This window comes from Bos javanicus, chromosome 25, assembly GCF_032452875.1.
Source record: "Bos javanicus breed banteng chromosome 25, ARS-OSU_banteng_1.0, whole genome shotgun sequence".
Classification (NCBI taxonomy): Eukaryota; Metazoa; Chordata; class Mammalia; order Artiodactyla; family Bovidae; genus Bos; species Bos javanicus.
Window position 1 is genome coordinate 9,820,115 of NC_083892.1, and position 14,626 is coordinate 9,834,740.

The 14,626-nt window shown below is 52.2% G+C and overlaps 1 protein-coding gene across 5 annotated transcripts in view; it reads left to right on the forward strand.

The window, feature by feature from the left end:
- CLEC16A (C-type lectin domain containing 16A) overlaps positions 1-14,626 on the forward strand; it is a 234,618-nt gene that overhangs the window by 185,066 nt on the left and 34,926 nt on the right. The window lies entirely within an intron of this gene.

A 14,626-nucleotide genomic window follows, 5' to 3' on the forward strand; every position in this document is an offset into this window, starting at 1 on the left:
CAGGCAAGGATATTGGAGTGGGTTGCCATTTCCTTCTCCAGGGGATCCTCCTGACCCAGAGATCAAACCCGCATCTCCTGCTTTGGCAGGCAGACTCTTTACCCCTGAGCCACCAGAGAGGCCCTGTGTTTGTTTTACCACAGTTAGAAAGATAAAAGTAGGGATGGAAATGTCTCCTACCTCATTAGGCGCCTGTGAGCGTAAAAAGAGTTAATTCTCGTAAGCGCTTGGAACGAGGCCTCCACACAGGTGCAGTAAAAGTTACCTCCATGTTTTTTATGGTCGTTGTTATAAGCCAGGGCTGACCCTTCGGCCCCCAAATGATAAGTTCCCTTTCCACACTTTAAATCAGTTTGCACAAAGTTAATAATCCAGGAGCCCCTTCTACTGTAAATAACAAGCTGTGTAGTCATGCAGAGTTGCTCGTTTCAGAAAGGCTTTTATTGGGTGCTGATAAAACACCAGGGCAGAAAGTGCTTCCTCCTGCAGAAGGACTATAAGTATTATGGTCACATGATCTGCCTAAGATCCCACAACTATTGGAAGGGCTGATGCTGAAGCTGAAGCTCCAATACTTTGGCCACCTGATGCGAAGAGCCGACTCATTGGAAAAGACCCTGATGCTGAGAAAGATAGAGGGCAGAAGGAGAAGGGGATGACAGAGGATGAGATGGTTGGATGGCATCACCGACTCAGTGGACATGAGTTTGAGCAAACTCAGGGAGATAGTGAAGGACAGGGAGGTCTGGCGTGCTGCAGTCCGTGGGGTCTCAGAGAGTCAGACACGACTGAGTGACCAAACATCAACAACAATCACAGCTCTTAGAGGTAGAGCCAGGACCAGAGATGAACAGAGACCTGTCCCCTGCAGCCCTGGTCCCAGCACACTCCGGCACATCTGTGACACTGGTGGATCATCAACTCCACACCTGCCCGAGCGGGGCAGTTCCCGCTGAGCCGCACAACAGCCCTGGGTGGCTGGCCCCTGTCCTCCGTGTGCAGATCAGGAAACCCAAGCTCGGAGGCGAGGAGTGTGCCTGGCCTGTCTGCTTCCCACTCCATGCACCCCCGTGTCTTCAGTCCTGAAGACTGTCTGCTGGCAGAGCATCACTGGACCGCGTGTGCTTGGGGAACCCTGGGGACTGTCACTGTCACTGTGTCCCGTTTCAGGAGCACAGAAACCAGCAGAGAACACGGGTGCAAATCTCTGCATCTACAGGAAAGTCCATAACTTTATTTGAAGAAACTTTCTAAGCCTTTTTTTATCAGCGTTTCTTTTTTGCTGCCTAGTCCTTTATCAGCTGTAAGTTCTTATTAGTGGACAAGTGATAACAAATGCAGAGGATCGAAGGCTCATTTGTGGGATAAAAACCTAGAAACTGAGCAGATTCTAGCCCTTCATTTCATCTGTGAATTGGAAAAAGACTACTTTGATTTGAATTCTTTTTTTTTTTTTTTTTTGGCCTTAAAATGTCCCTGACTAGCTCAAGGAACCCCAGGGCTCCCCTGGGACAGGGTTTGAGAACCACTTTACCACTTCCTGAGAACCAGTCACAATGCCCACCTCTGGATCCAAGAGGGTGAGGTGCCAAGTCAGCAGCATTGCTAAGTGTGCGGACAGCTGGGAGAAGAGTTGTTAATTCACAAGGACCTGTGAGGCTGGAGAAGAACCAAAACAGAAAGTGGGGACCAGACGCAGTCACAGCACTGAAGGTTCAGAGGGGCTTAAGCAATTGGGTTTTCCACGTGTCCTCTCCTCCCTTCTATGCCCTAAAGTCTTTGCGACCCGTGGACTGTAGCCACAAGACTCCTCAGTCCTTGGGATTTCCCAGGCAAGAATATTGGAGTGGGTTGCCATCTTCTTCTCCAGGGGATCTTCCCGACTCAGGGATCCAACCTGGGTCTCCTGCGTTGCAGGCCGATTCTTTACCGTCGCAGCCACCAGGGAGGCCCCTATGCCCTGAATGGCCCCCTCAAAGCATGGCAGCTCCTAGGGACCAAGGTAGGGGATCACCAGGAGAAGGAACTGGGGAGGGGGCAGGTGAGGGAAGAACTGGCTTTTTTTTTTTTTTTTAAAGGATTTTAAAAATTCCAAGGAGTTACATGACAAATACACTAACTAGGTTCAGGCAAAAAGCAGGGTGCTTTCTGAGGTCTTCTGTGAGTCAAATAAATACTGAGCATATAGAGAGGACTAGATGGGGGAGATGGACTTATAAACAGGTTGTGCAGGACTCCCCTGGTGGTCCATTGGTTAAGAATCCACCTGCCAATGTGGGAGACACAGGTTCGATCCCTGGTCCGGGAAGATCCCTCATGATATGGGGCAACTAAGCCCGTGCACTGCAACTACTGAGCCTGTGCTCAGGAGCCTGTAAAAAGAGAAGCCGTCACGATGAGAAACCCGCACCCCACAGCTAGAGAAAGCCCGCGCACAGCTGCAAAGAACAGCGTGGCCAAGAATAAATAAGCAGGTTGTGCAGAGCAGAGAGGCAGGTGTAGGGGGGACAGCGCGTGAACGAGCAGGTGACACTGAGTGGCAGGGCCGTGGGGATTGACGGGACAGCCTGGAAAGCTGGGCGGGGTCAGATGGTGAAGGCTGCTAGCAAAAGAGGGTTGGACTTTTGCCCTGGAAGCAGAAGGGAAGGTTGTCAGCAAGGGGAGCGATGAGTCAGGAGGCTTGGGTTTTGGTCGACTGGAGTCTGGAGGGCAGGGGTGAAGGGGGCACAGAAGGGACCCCTCCCTTGGCACTGACCTCCGGAGCAGTGCGGGCTGTGCCCATTTTGTGAATGAGAACAGGCCTCTGCAGAGGTGCCCTCTTCCTCTGCTTGGGTCATGTCCTTTTAGTCTTTTTTTTTCTGGGTATTTATACACTATACTGAGCTTCCCAGGTGGCACTAGTGGTAAAGAGCCTGCCTACCAATTCAGGAGACGTAAGACACACTTGTTCGATCCCTGGGTCAGAAAGAGCCCCTGGAGGAGGGCATGGCAACCCACTCCAAGATTCTTGCCTAGAGAGTTCCACAGACAGACAAGCCTGTCGGGCTCCAGTCCACGGGATCGCAAAGAGTAGGACACAACTGAAGCGACTCAGCACACACACACATGCTGTACTTGTAGCATAGTATTATATTGCCTCTTTTTTTTTTTTTTGTAACCTAAATGAGTGCTATTTCCACTCAGTAATGTCTTGCATTTGTTTTATGTGGGTTCATAAGAGCGCCCTCATTCATTTTTGACTGCTGAGGAGCAGTTGGTCTCGTAGGCAAACCACTGTTTATTTAACCAATCTCCCATTGATGGATGTTTAGGTTGTGGCCAATTTTTTTTTTCTATCCTTAACAAATAAGAGCGCCTCCACGCCCCCTTGCACAAGGATTTCCCTGGGGTAAGAAACATGAAGCGTGTCTAGAAGTATCTAGGCTGTGGAACAAACAGGATCTGGTGACCAATAAAAGTGTGTGGGTGGAGGACAAGGGTGATACCTTCAGGCAGAGTATCCAGGAGCCTTGGTTTCTCTCGGAATGTTCTCTGTACCTTTTTTTTTTGGCTGCGCTGCGCTCACTGCAGCACACGAGGGCTTCTCTTGTTGCAGAGCACGGGCTCTAGAGCATGTGGGCTCGGTAGTTAGGGCGCTCAGGCTTCGTTGCCCTGGTTATGCATGCGCATTTAACAGGGGTGTCTCCATGATCCCCGCTTCTGACCCAGCACCGTCATTGCTCGCGGACGTCGTTCTGTGCAGGAGGGCTTCAGGAGCTGTGTTGGTTGGAAAGTTTCCCAGGGGCTGGCAGGGGCCTCCAAGGGCTGGCCCACCCGTGGCTTGGCTTGTCGTCTCAGACAGAGTGTGACGGCATGACGGAGCCCCCAAAGGCTTCTCTCCAGGCACCCCTGCTGAGCGTCCACCTCTCTGTCATACTTTTCTCTGTAGCCAGCATCCCATGACCAAAATACAGCTTCCTTTATTTGTGGCTCTCCAGCCGTGGCATTTTGTATAAATGTGCTTTTTTCCGAAAACACACACAGAGTATTATTGAATGTTGTTTTTTTTTTTTTTTATAAGCATCTCAGATCCCCGAAGGGCCAGAAGTCAATATTATCCCAGGGTAACGGGAATGGCTGTTTTGTGACATCTTTCATACTGAAGCAGCCTGCTTCCTTAAAGCCCCAAAGTCATCAGGAAAGCGGTCCAAGCTCAGCAAATGGGGTCTGATGAGTTGTTTTCCTCCATCCCCATCTTTGCCCGCTGTGAACTCAGGTCCTTGAAAGCCGCAGCCTTACAACGCGGTTCAAGAGTAGACACTTCAACCGTGTGACATACTTATATGCCATACTTATATGTCACCGTGTGACATACAAGTTCGGCTGGTGCTTTACAGTGACTCCCCCCAAAATATTTGCGAGTTTATAAAAACTTCAGATACGTGGTGTGTGCGGTATATGCTTCTAGCATCACAGGCTTTTTTAAGGCCCCAGGATAAAAGTCCCTTTTATTGAATGCCAACTATGTGCGAGGCACCAGGCCAGTTGCTTTACAGAAAACCAGGAGGTAAATATGCGAAAACCGTCTTGTGACTAATCCCGCTTTTGCAGCTGAGCGAGCAAAAGTCAGAAGCAGCATCACCCGCGCCTCGTCCCAGAAAGACTGAGCCTGGTTTCAGACTCCTGCTCTTTCTACCTGCTTCCTGAGAAGGAGGTTATTGCCCGCTCGGTGTTCTTTCCTTTCCTGCTAAGTTGACTTCAAGCCTCTGTGGCGCTTCTGGGGTAAAACTGTCCTTTGTTGTGGCTTTCTGAGCGTGTTACCTTCCTCGGCTACACTTGGGCCCAGATGCTGAGTCCCACGCACCCTCCAGCCTCATGAATTGAGCAGGTCTGCATCAGTCTGATGGAGTGATTCTCCCCCAGACACCTCCCCCCACCCCACCACACACACTGTTTTAGTAAAGTGGAGAATGTTCTGAAATAGCTGACATTTATAAAGTCTTGGGTGTTCTGGAAAAATGCTTTTTGTGTGTGTGCCAGGTTTCCTGCCTGATGCCCAAGGGAGGTGGCCACTGGCTCAGAGCAACATCCAAAGCACCCAGTAAGAGTGCCCGGGCCTGGGGGAGGCCACGGCCTGCTCATTGTCCCCTCTCTGAGCAGAGAGCAAAGGCAGAAAGCACCCTGTACCCACTCCTGGCCCCGCTGGGTCAGCAGCGGGGCATCCCGGGCTGGCCGGGTACCTCAGGAAGCTGCTGGCCTCAAGTCACTTAAAGGCCACCAGCATTGGAGCTCCAGCATGTGCCACCATACTGTTCAAACCGGCCACATTCCCTGCCAGGGAGCCACTGCCACAAGGAAGTTAGGGGCACACATCCTGGAGCCGACCCCCTTGGGTTTAAGTCAGCGTCAGCTGTGTGATATCAGGAAGTTCCTGAGCCTCGGTCTTCTCTTCTGTTAAATGGGGCTGATGACGGCACCCACCTCACTAGGGCCAGAGCCCAGCTCTATGGGTGCCTCCCACTGTCCAGATATTTCAGCAACTAGGGGAACCAGAGGGCTCAAGCAGCCCGCCCTGAGCTCCCCTTGCAGGGCAACTGACCCAGCTCCTCCAGGCCCCTCCGTGGGGCATGTGCAAGTATTCTGGCTGGTGCTCAGGGCATAGGGAACCTGCCCTGATAGAGCCACCAAAGACAGAGCCCCCGCAGGAGTGCGCACTCTTCTAGCACCTCCTGCAGCAGACAGCCGCATCGGGGAGGCACGCACAGAAATGGGGTGATGGTTGTGGGCAGTCACTTCAGGACCCGTAGTCGAGGGTAGAGGAGAAGGTCGCCCAGGCGGCAGGGCCAGGCCTGGGAAGGGCGTGTGGATTTCATTCTGCGCCTCTGGGGGGCACTGCACTTGATTACACGTCTCTCCGAGCTCATGTGGCTGCTCAGTAGGAAGTGGATCTGAGAGAGCGGTGTGGGGGCCATTGGGGTCCACCTAGGAGCCAGGCCCCAGGCCGGTGGGGGTGCACCCTTGGCGAGCATGGTTAGTGACACATTTGGGTGCAGCTTTCCAGGTCATGACAGTCTGGTCCTGAGGATGGCACTGTCCTCATACATCGTGCGGCAGCTCGGGACAGGCAGAGCGTTCCCCATGGCTGATCTCAGTCATACCACGTGGGGAGGGAGATAGAGAGACTGAGGCTGGAGAGGCTGGACAGGCTGCCCACCAGCTGGCACCTCCGAGGAGCAGTTGCATGCTTTGAGCTCTGCCCCTGGAGCCCTCCTGAGGCTGAAATGTCTCAGTGGCTCAGGCACCACTGAAGGGAGATTTTTGAGGCTCCCCCACGTTGCCAGCCTCAGGCCAAGTGTCTCCACAAACAGGGGTCACAGCAACCTGTGGAGGAAGGCTGCCCCCACTTAAAAGATGGGGCTCAGAGAGGTTGGGCAGTTGGGCTCAGGTCACACGTGGCACCTGGGGTGGCTGACCACTCCGAGGCCACCTCACCCCCACGGTCTGCTTGGTCCGGGGTCCAGGGATCCTGCTCAGGGCTTGGGGGTCTGAAGAAATTCTCGGCCTCACACTGGGGGAGTCAAGAGTTGGAAGCTGAGACATGATCTCAACCCACACGTGGTCTCCCCTCACACGTGGCTCCCGGCTCCTGTTCTCACTTCTGGGCCAAGAAGGGTTTTCTGAGCATGCCTGTCAGAGCCCACTGATAAATCAGGCCTGAGATGCCTGTGCTTGGCGGGCAGCACTAAGTGGCTGTCTAAGTTTCCTCAAGCCAGTTGACATTTGCCCAATAGGTGTGAGGTATCAACAGCTTTTTCTCCTGCTTTCTATAGCCCTGGCTGGCTTTCAGCCAGAACTCTTTAAAAAATATATAATAAGGTGCTGACCTGCAGTGGAAAATGTTGGTGTACCAGCCAAACGCAGGAGCCTCCGCAGTAGAGAATAAAGGGTCCGCTGGTCAAGGGTAAATTTAGAAACCTTCTGGAAAGTTCTGGGGCTGGCAGAATATAGTGAAGCCCTGGAGCGATGAATGTCTGGAGACTTCTTCAGCTCTTTGCCTTCGCGGAGCCACAAAGATGGAGTTTGGTGAAAGCAATGGAGTTCATCTTTTCATTCATTCCTTTGTTCTACAAACATGTATTGAGCTTCCTCTGTGCCAAGCGCCGTGCTTGGGGCAACAGCCATGAGCAAACCAGACATCCATGGCCCTGCCACATGGAGCTTGCAATCTTATAAGAGGAGGCATTATACATAGAATCATACCAGTAAATAACTGGCTGGTAACAGGAAACCTGGCCTTCTCTAGTGGGAATCAGGGAACCCCTCCCTGAGTAGATGGTGTGCGTTGACCGTGGAAGGTTTCACTGGACACACTGGATGAGGAGGCGAGGTGTTCCCGGCAGGAACAGCATATGCGGGCGGTGGAGTGCGGGCCCAAGTCAGGAAGCAGCTGAGCCTCAGTGAGGCGGGGCAGGCTCCCCCGGCTCCCCGTCAAGGGCCACCTTCTGTGCTTCGCGCTCGGCTCCTCGCATGTTCATGAATCCGTGATCTCACCTGCAGAACCCTCTGCGGAGAGGCAGGCACATGCTCATTTTGTGTTTGAGGTTTTCTGAGGCTCAGGGTGGCTGAGGAACTTAACCTGGACCTGCACAGCGAGTCAGCAACACCAGTGTCCATCCTCCTTCTGCCGACTCTGACCCTGGCCCATAGCCTCACTCTCTGTGTTCTCAGTTTTACTGTGTGTGTTTTTTTTTTTAACTTTTTATTTTGTATTGAAAGTAAAAGTGTTAGTCACTCAGTCGTGTCCGACTCTTTGCAACCCCATACGCTATAGGCCACTGGGCTCCTCTGTCCGTGGAATTCTCCAGGCAAGAATACTGGAGTGAGTTGCCATGCTGTTCTCCAAGGGATCATTCCAACCCGGGGATCAAACCCAGGTTTCCCGCATTGCAGGCAGATGCCTTATTGTCTGAGCCACCAGAGAAGCCCCAGTTTTGTATTGACATATAGTCAACTAACAACATTGTGAGTTTCAGGCGAACAGCGAAGGGACTCAGCTATACATATACATGTATCCATTACATGACATTTTTACACTTGATCTCTGTTCTTTGTTATTATTGATATGGGTCAGGGGCCTGCCAGAAGGCTGAGAATCGCATAAGTAAAAAGCCCATTGGAGAATTCCCTTTAAGTTGCTGACCTAAAATCTGCAAACAGCTAGAATCCCAGAACTGTGCCTTAAAGTGTCTCCTGTCCCCAGCACGTGACACTTTCTCAGCATACCACTTGGTTGAATGACTCAACCTCACTTCACCCACCTTAGAGTCTACGCGTCCCTAAATCTCAGTTTCTTGTCCAAATGATGCATAGCGGTGCCATCCCCGAGGAGCTGAGCTCAGTGTCCAGCTTTGGGGGGTGTCCCTCCAGCCTCAGGCTAGAGTGGTCTCATCCTCCCACTGCGGCCGGGGTGGCAGGGCCTCCTCCACTCAACACAGCCTTCGGGTCAGCTCCTTTACTCCTCCAGGCTGGTGGGCTTGTCCTTCCATGGTTCCCTACCTTCACGACTTCGGTGGGACAGCCAAGCAGGTGATCAGGAAGTCAGTCCACCAGCAGTCCACCAGCAGTCCCTGCTCTCAGCTGGAGAGGCGCACAGGCCCTGCCCCTCGGGGCCCAGGGCAGAGGCAGAGCTCTTTTGGAAGCACAGAGTCCCAGCCCAGCAAGCTCTTCTCCACCTGAGGTCCTGGGTCGAGCCAGCCTACCCTGGGGCCCTCCACCCTGGCTGCGTGTTTCTAGAATCGCCTTGAGAGCATCTGAAAAGCCCCACTGTCCTTGCCCAGTGCAGCCCAGTTAACACAGAGTGAGGAGGGACTTCCCTGGCTGTGTGGTGATTAAAACTCTGCACTTCCAATGCAAGGGACATGGGTTCGATCCCTGGTCGGGGAACTAAGACCCCACATGCCATGAGGCACAGCCAAAAACAAATAAAAGCAGAGTGAGGAGAGGGTCACTGGTGCTTGCTGAAGCTCCCTGGCTTATTCGAGCAGCCACCCAGTCTTGAGGACACTGTCAGAGATGAAAAGATCTCCCTGAATTTCGCTTAATCGACTTTACAGAAGGGTTCTGAGTAACCACTGGGGTCAGATGCTGTGGCCTGATTGTCATTCCTTTATTAATCCTCAGACATACACTGAGCATCTACCATGGGGCTCACACTGCCCGGGGCCTGGCATGACCCACGTCCATTCGCCATGGACCTCTCCCTCTGCCTCGATCCTTTCCCGGAGATGGATTGACCTCTGGGCAAGCCGCTCAGTCAGGGGCTCTCCTCCATCGGAGCAGCTGCTTCTTGGCCAGTTTGAGAGAACAGGGTGTTCCAATATGGGAGCAGGATATATTTGGCTCCCTGGACCCAGTTTCAGGAAAGGGCAAGTCTTCAAGCTTGTCCCACTTTCAGGAAACCATTTGAGCAGTGCCCTGTGCCACGGTCTGCCTAGGCTGGGGAGTGGAAGGTTCTAGATGGGCCCTGCCCTTGAGGAGTCACGGGGTCCTGGGGAAGACAGTGCCTCACCTGATATTACTACGTAATGCGTGACCATGTGGGAGTCCAGGACATGGGCGCCGGCCTGCCCAGAACGGGGAGGCTCCTGAAGGAGGTCTGGACGGGTGGGCCAGGCTAAATGCAGGGCATCCCGGGCGGGTGGCAGGACCCGGGCTGTGAAAACCTTGGTGCACATGTGCGTCTCTCAAGCACCCTACGCCGTGTGGGCAGCAGGAGATGAGGCCATGTGGGCCTGACCCCTGTGCCGTCGACCATCCTGGGCTTCATTGGAGGAGGCCCAGGGGAGCACTGATGGGCTTCAACCAGGGGGCTAAAGGCCGCCCTCTAGATGACCACACCCAAGCCTCGGAGGAGGAGGACAGCTGTTCGCAGGGGTTGGCCCCAGGCTGGGCTGCCCACGAGAGCCCATGAGCCACACTTGGCTGGAGGAAAACACGGCTGAAAACACGTCCTCACGCAGAGCAGCTGCAGACCAAACCACTTGTCCATGCCGGGGCCAGAGCGCCCAGCCCCCAGCGCTTCTTGGGAAGTGCAGCCCCAATCCAGTCCCCTCTCACCCCGTTTCCTAGGCCAGGGATTCGCTGACTTTTATTAAAGGGGGTGTGGTCTCTGTCAGAACCTGACCCTGCCTGCAGCTTAGCAGGACAGTACACACGTGTGCAGACGCCCGCGATAAGCCACACTTCACTTATGAAATCAGGCCCATGGGCCAGCCTTGGGGCTTTGACCTTTCGGGTGTTGTTTGCTGCCTCCTGACCTTGGCCGCCTCTCTCCTTGGCCAGTTCCGTGTCTCAGCACCTCTCCAGAGAGGTTGTTTTCAGGTGTGAAGTAAGACCATGTGTGGCCTCTGCTTGAGTCCGTCCCTGGCTACCGTTTTGCTCAGAATGAGGGCCAGATTCCACTGTGGGGTCTCAGTGGCCCCTGAGACCCCACACAGTCTGCTCCTCCCAAGACTGACCTGCCTCTTCCCGCTGCCCCCGGCCACTCCATGGCAGCCGCACGGGCCCTGGCTGAGCCTCCACTGTGCCAGGTGCCCCTGCCTTGCAGCCCCTGCACTGGGTTGGCCTCTGCTCAGAACACTCTCATCCTAGGTACCTGCCTGGCTCTGTCCTCTGTCTTGTTCCTCAGGTCTCACTGTCTCAGAGGTTCTTCCCTGACTGTCCTGTGCCCGCTCCCAGCCCTCCAGAAGCCCCCTGCCCTGCTTAACTCTCTTCCTCGAACTCACTCCCTCCCATCAGTTTGTGTCTTCATTGCCTGCCCACTCCACCCTCCCCAATCCCATCCCATCCCATCATTGAACTGTAAGCGCCAAGATAGCAGACATTCTGTATCATTTACTTATAAATGCCCAGCTCCTGGAGCCCATATAGGCGGTGCTCAGAAGGCAATGGCGCCCCACTCCAGTACTCTTGCCTGGAAAATCCCATGGGCGGAGGAGCCTGGAAGGCTGCAGTCCATGGGGTCGCTAAGAGTCCGACACGACTGAGCGACTTCACTTTCACTTTTCACTTTCATGCATTGGAGAATGAAATGGCAACCCACTCCAGTGTTCTTGCCTGGAGAATCCCAGGGACGGGGGAGCCTGGTGGGCTGCCGTCTCTGGGGTCGCACAGAGTTGGACACGACTGAAGTGACTTAGCAGCAGCAGCAGCAGCAGAAAGCATTGGATGGATGGATGGATGGAGCCAACAAGTCTTCGTTCTCTATCCCTTTACACGCTAGACACTGTTTGCTGTGGACTCAGGTGGCCGGAACACACCCCTTCCTTCAGAGCTGCCAGGCCCTGTGGATGCTCTAGGTAGTCCAGCACTGCTGATCGTGATCGGGGCCCTGAAGGGACCAGCCGAGAGCTGGGACAGTGAGCAACGATGGGATCTGACCTGGGCAGAAATCCACCTATTTAGGCACCCACACGGATGGGAGGGTCACTGGTGCCTGGGCCCACAGGCTGCCCAGATCCTCAAGGAATAAAAACATTACTATCCTCGTGACACCTGCTGCCAGTTTGGCTGGACACACAGTTCCCCTTTGTCATCAGTTTCTGCTGTGGCCAGATAAGTGGGGCACAAGGTCTCAGTTCCGCTTCCCAGCAAAGGTGTGTAGCCCAGGCTCCCAGCCACAGTGCGGGTCCCCTCCCCTCTTCCGCAAAGAGCAGGAGGAATTGGACCCAGGACATTTTCCTGATGAACTCTGTTGGAAGAGATAGTTCTTGAGTCCAGACCTGATGTGAAGAATAAATTTTTTATACTACTCTCAGAACAAAAGGGAGAAGCCGGAGCGGGAGGTTCTTGAAAAGACTGGGTAATGGGCTCATTTCAGCATAGTTGGGGATACATGTGTTTGTAACTCCCAAGTTAATTCACAACTAGTTACACAGGGGATGAAAATGTTCTAAAATTGGTTTTAGTGATGGTTGCATAATTCTGAATAGACTAAAAAATCACTGGATTATACCTTTAATGGTCTTCCCTGGTGGTTCAAATGGTAAAGAAACTGCCTGCAATGAGAGAGGCCTAGTTTTGATCCCTGGATTAGAAAGATCCCCTGGAGAAGGGAATGGCAACCCACTCCAGTAGTCTTGCCTGGAGAATCCCATGAACAGAGGAACCTAGCGGGCTACAGTCCATGGGGTCACAAAGAGTCAGACACGACTGAGCAACACACACACACACACCTTTAAATGAGTAGATTATACAGTATGTGGTTATACCTCAATAAAGATGTTGTATTTTTTTGACAAAGTTTTATTGATTGTTTTGAACTCTTTCTTCCTTTTGGTTTTTGCCCTCAAGGTTGGTCCAGTGGTTTGTGTAAGCTTATAGGGTGAGATTTGTGCTGAGTTTTTGTTTGTTGTTTGTTTGTTTGTTTTTTCTCTGATGGGCAAGGCTGAGTAAAGTGGTAATCCTGTCTGCTGATGATTGGGTTTGTATTTTTGTTTTGTTTGCTGTTTAGTTGAGGCATCCTTCACAGGGTGCTACTGGTGGTTGGGGGTGATGCCGGGTCTTGTATTCCAGTGGTTTCCTTAGTGTGAGTTCTCACCGTTTGATACTCTCTAGGGGTAGTTCTCCGGAGAAGGTGATGGCACCCCACTCCAGTGCTCTTGCCTGGAAAATCCCATGGATGGAGGAGCCTGGTAGGCTGCAGTCCATGGGGTCGCTAAGAGTCGGACACGACTAAGCAACTTCACTTTCACTTTTCCCTTTCATGCACTGGAGAAGGAAATGGCAACCCACTCCAGTGTTCTTGCCTGGAGAATCCCAGGGACGGGGGAGCCTGGTGGGCTGCCGTCTCTGGGGTCGCACAGAGTCGGACACAACTGAAGTGACTTAGCAGCAGCAGTTCTGTGGTCATCTAGGGTATTGGAGTCAGTGCTCCCATTCCAAGGGCTCAGGACTGGATCTCTTCCTATTGAAGAGGACAGGGAACTGAAGTTGTGAACGGCAGAAACAGCATTGGTGGCAGGCAGTCCTTGACACTGGTCCTTTGGCTATGAACCTTTTCTCAGTTTTTGTAAAGATCTATCGAAATGATTGTAAAAGCGCAATATAATCTCTGAAATGTTACATAAACATGAGAGACATCTCCACCCTGCTTTGAAATCGGTAATTTGAGTGCAGACTACCAATCCAAAAGGCCTGATTTTTTTTTTTTTTTTTAATTTGGCTGCATCGGGTGCTAGTTGCGGCACATGAGATCTTCACTGCGTCATGTGGGATCTCTCCTCGCACCTCACAGACTCTAGCTGTGGCTCGAGGGCTTAGTTGCACCATGGCATGTGGGATCTTTGTTCCCTGACCAGGAATCGAATCTGCGTCTTCTGCATTGCAAGGCAGATTCTTAACCACTGGACCACCAGGGAGGTGTTGTTTTTTCGAAACCAGTTCTAAACTATTAGGATGGTCACAAAGCTGTCATCTTTTCCTAATGACCAGATTATCTCATTTGTGTCCCATTTAATTATAAAACACTCCTATTTATGCAACATTTTCCTTAAAGCAATCCAAACGTGAAAAAAAGAAATTGGAACCTGCAGCACGTTCTGGGATAATTTGGAAACCTTGATGCAATCCAGACTCACGTGGCAGCTTCCCCCTTCCCTAAAATGTGCCTTTTTCCATTTCTTTTTGACTTTGAAGAAACGACTCTGTTCTTGCTGGTAAAACAGCCGCCCGTTCCCTTTTCTTTCCTGTAAATCATGAGATAAGTTTGCATTTCATACCTTTCCAGAAATCTCTGTTGATTGTGGTCTGACCTCAGAATCACTACTTCTGGGAAAGAAAGTAGGTATTAGAATCACTGCTGTGAGCTTTTGTTGAAAACCTCTGAAGTTATGTCTGTGTTGTGACCCCTAGACAGAAAACAGGTGAATTCTACCTCCAGGTCACTTCCTGGTGCTGGGTGATGACATGTCAGCCGCTCCATCCAGCTCACTGCAGGGACTTTTAAAAAATTTTAAAGTTATTATTTCTTGGAGATGATTAGGGCTAGAGTGCTCCTCTTTCTGTGTTGTCAAAACTGCCAGGGGGCAGGGTCTGGAGATAAATGCTTGGAGTCATTCCTGGTGCTATAACTTAATAAGGCCAGCTCCCGTTAATTGAGCAATTGCTTTATATCAGCCCCTATGCTAAGCATTGGGCTTCCTAGGTGGCGCTAATGGCAAAGAACCCACCTGCCAATGCAGGAGACATAAGAGACACAGGTTCCATCCCTGGGTCAGGAAAATCCCCTGGAGGAGGGCATGGCGACCCACTCCAATATTCTTGCCTGGAGAATCCCCATGGACAGAGGAGCCTGGTGGGCTACAGTCCATAGCATCACAAAGAGTTAAGTGGAAAGAGTTAAGTGCTGCACGACTGCAGCAACTTAGCACACATGCATGCTAAGCATAGCTGTATGTATTCTTATTTATTTTTTAATAAATTTATTTATGGCTGTGCTGGGTCTTTGTTGCTGCAAGAGCTTTCTCTAGTTGTGGAAGCAGGGGCTCCTCTTCGTTGCCGTGCGCAGGCTTCTCACTGTGGTGGCTTCTCTTGTTGCAGAGAATGGGCTCTAGGGCGTGCAGGCTGCACGCCACGTGGGCTCAGTAGC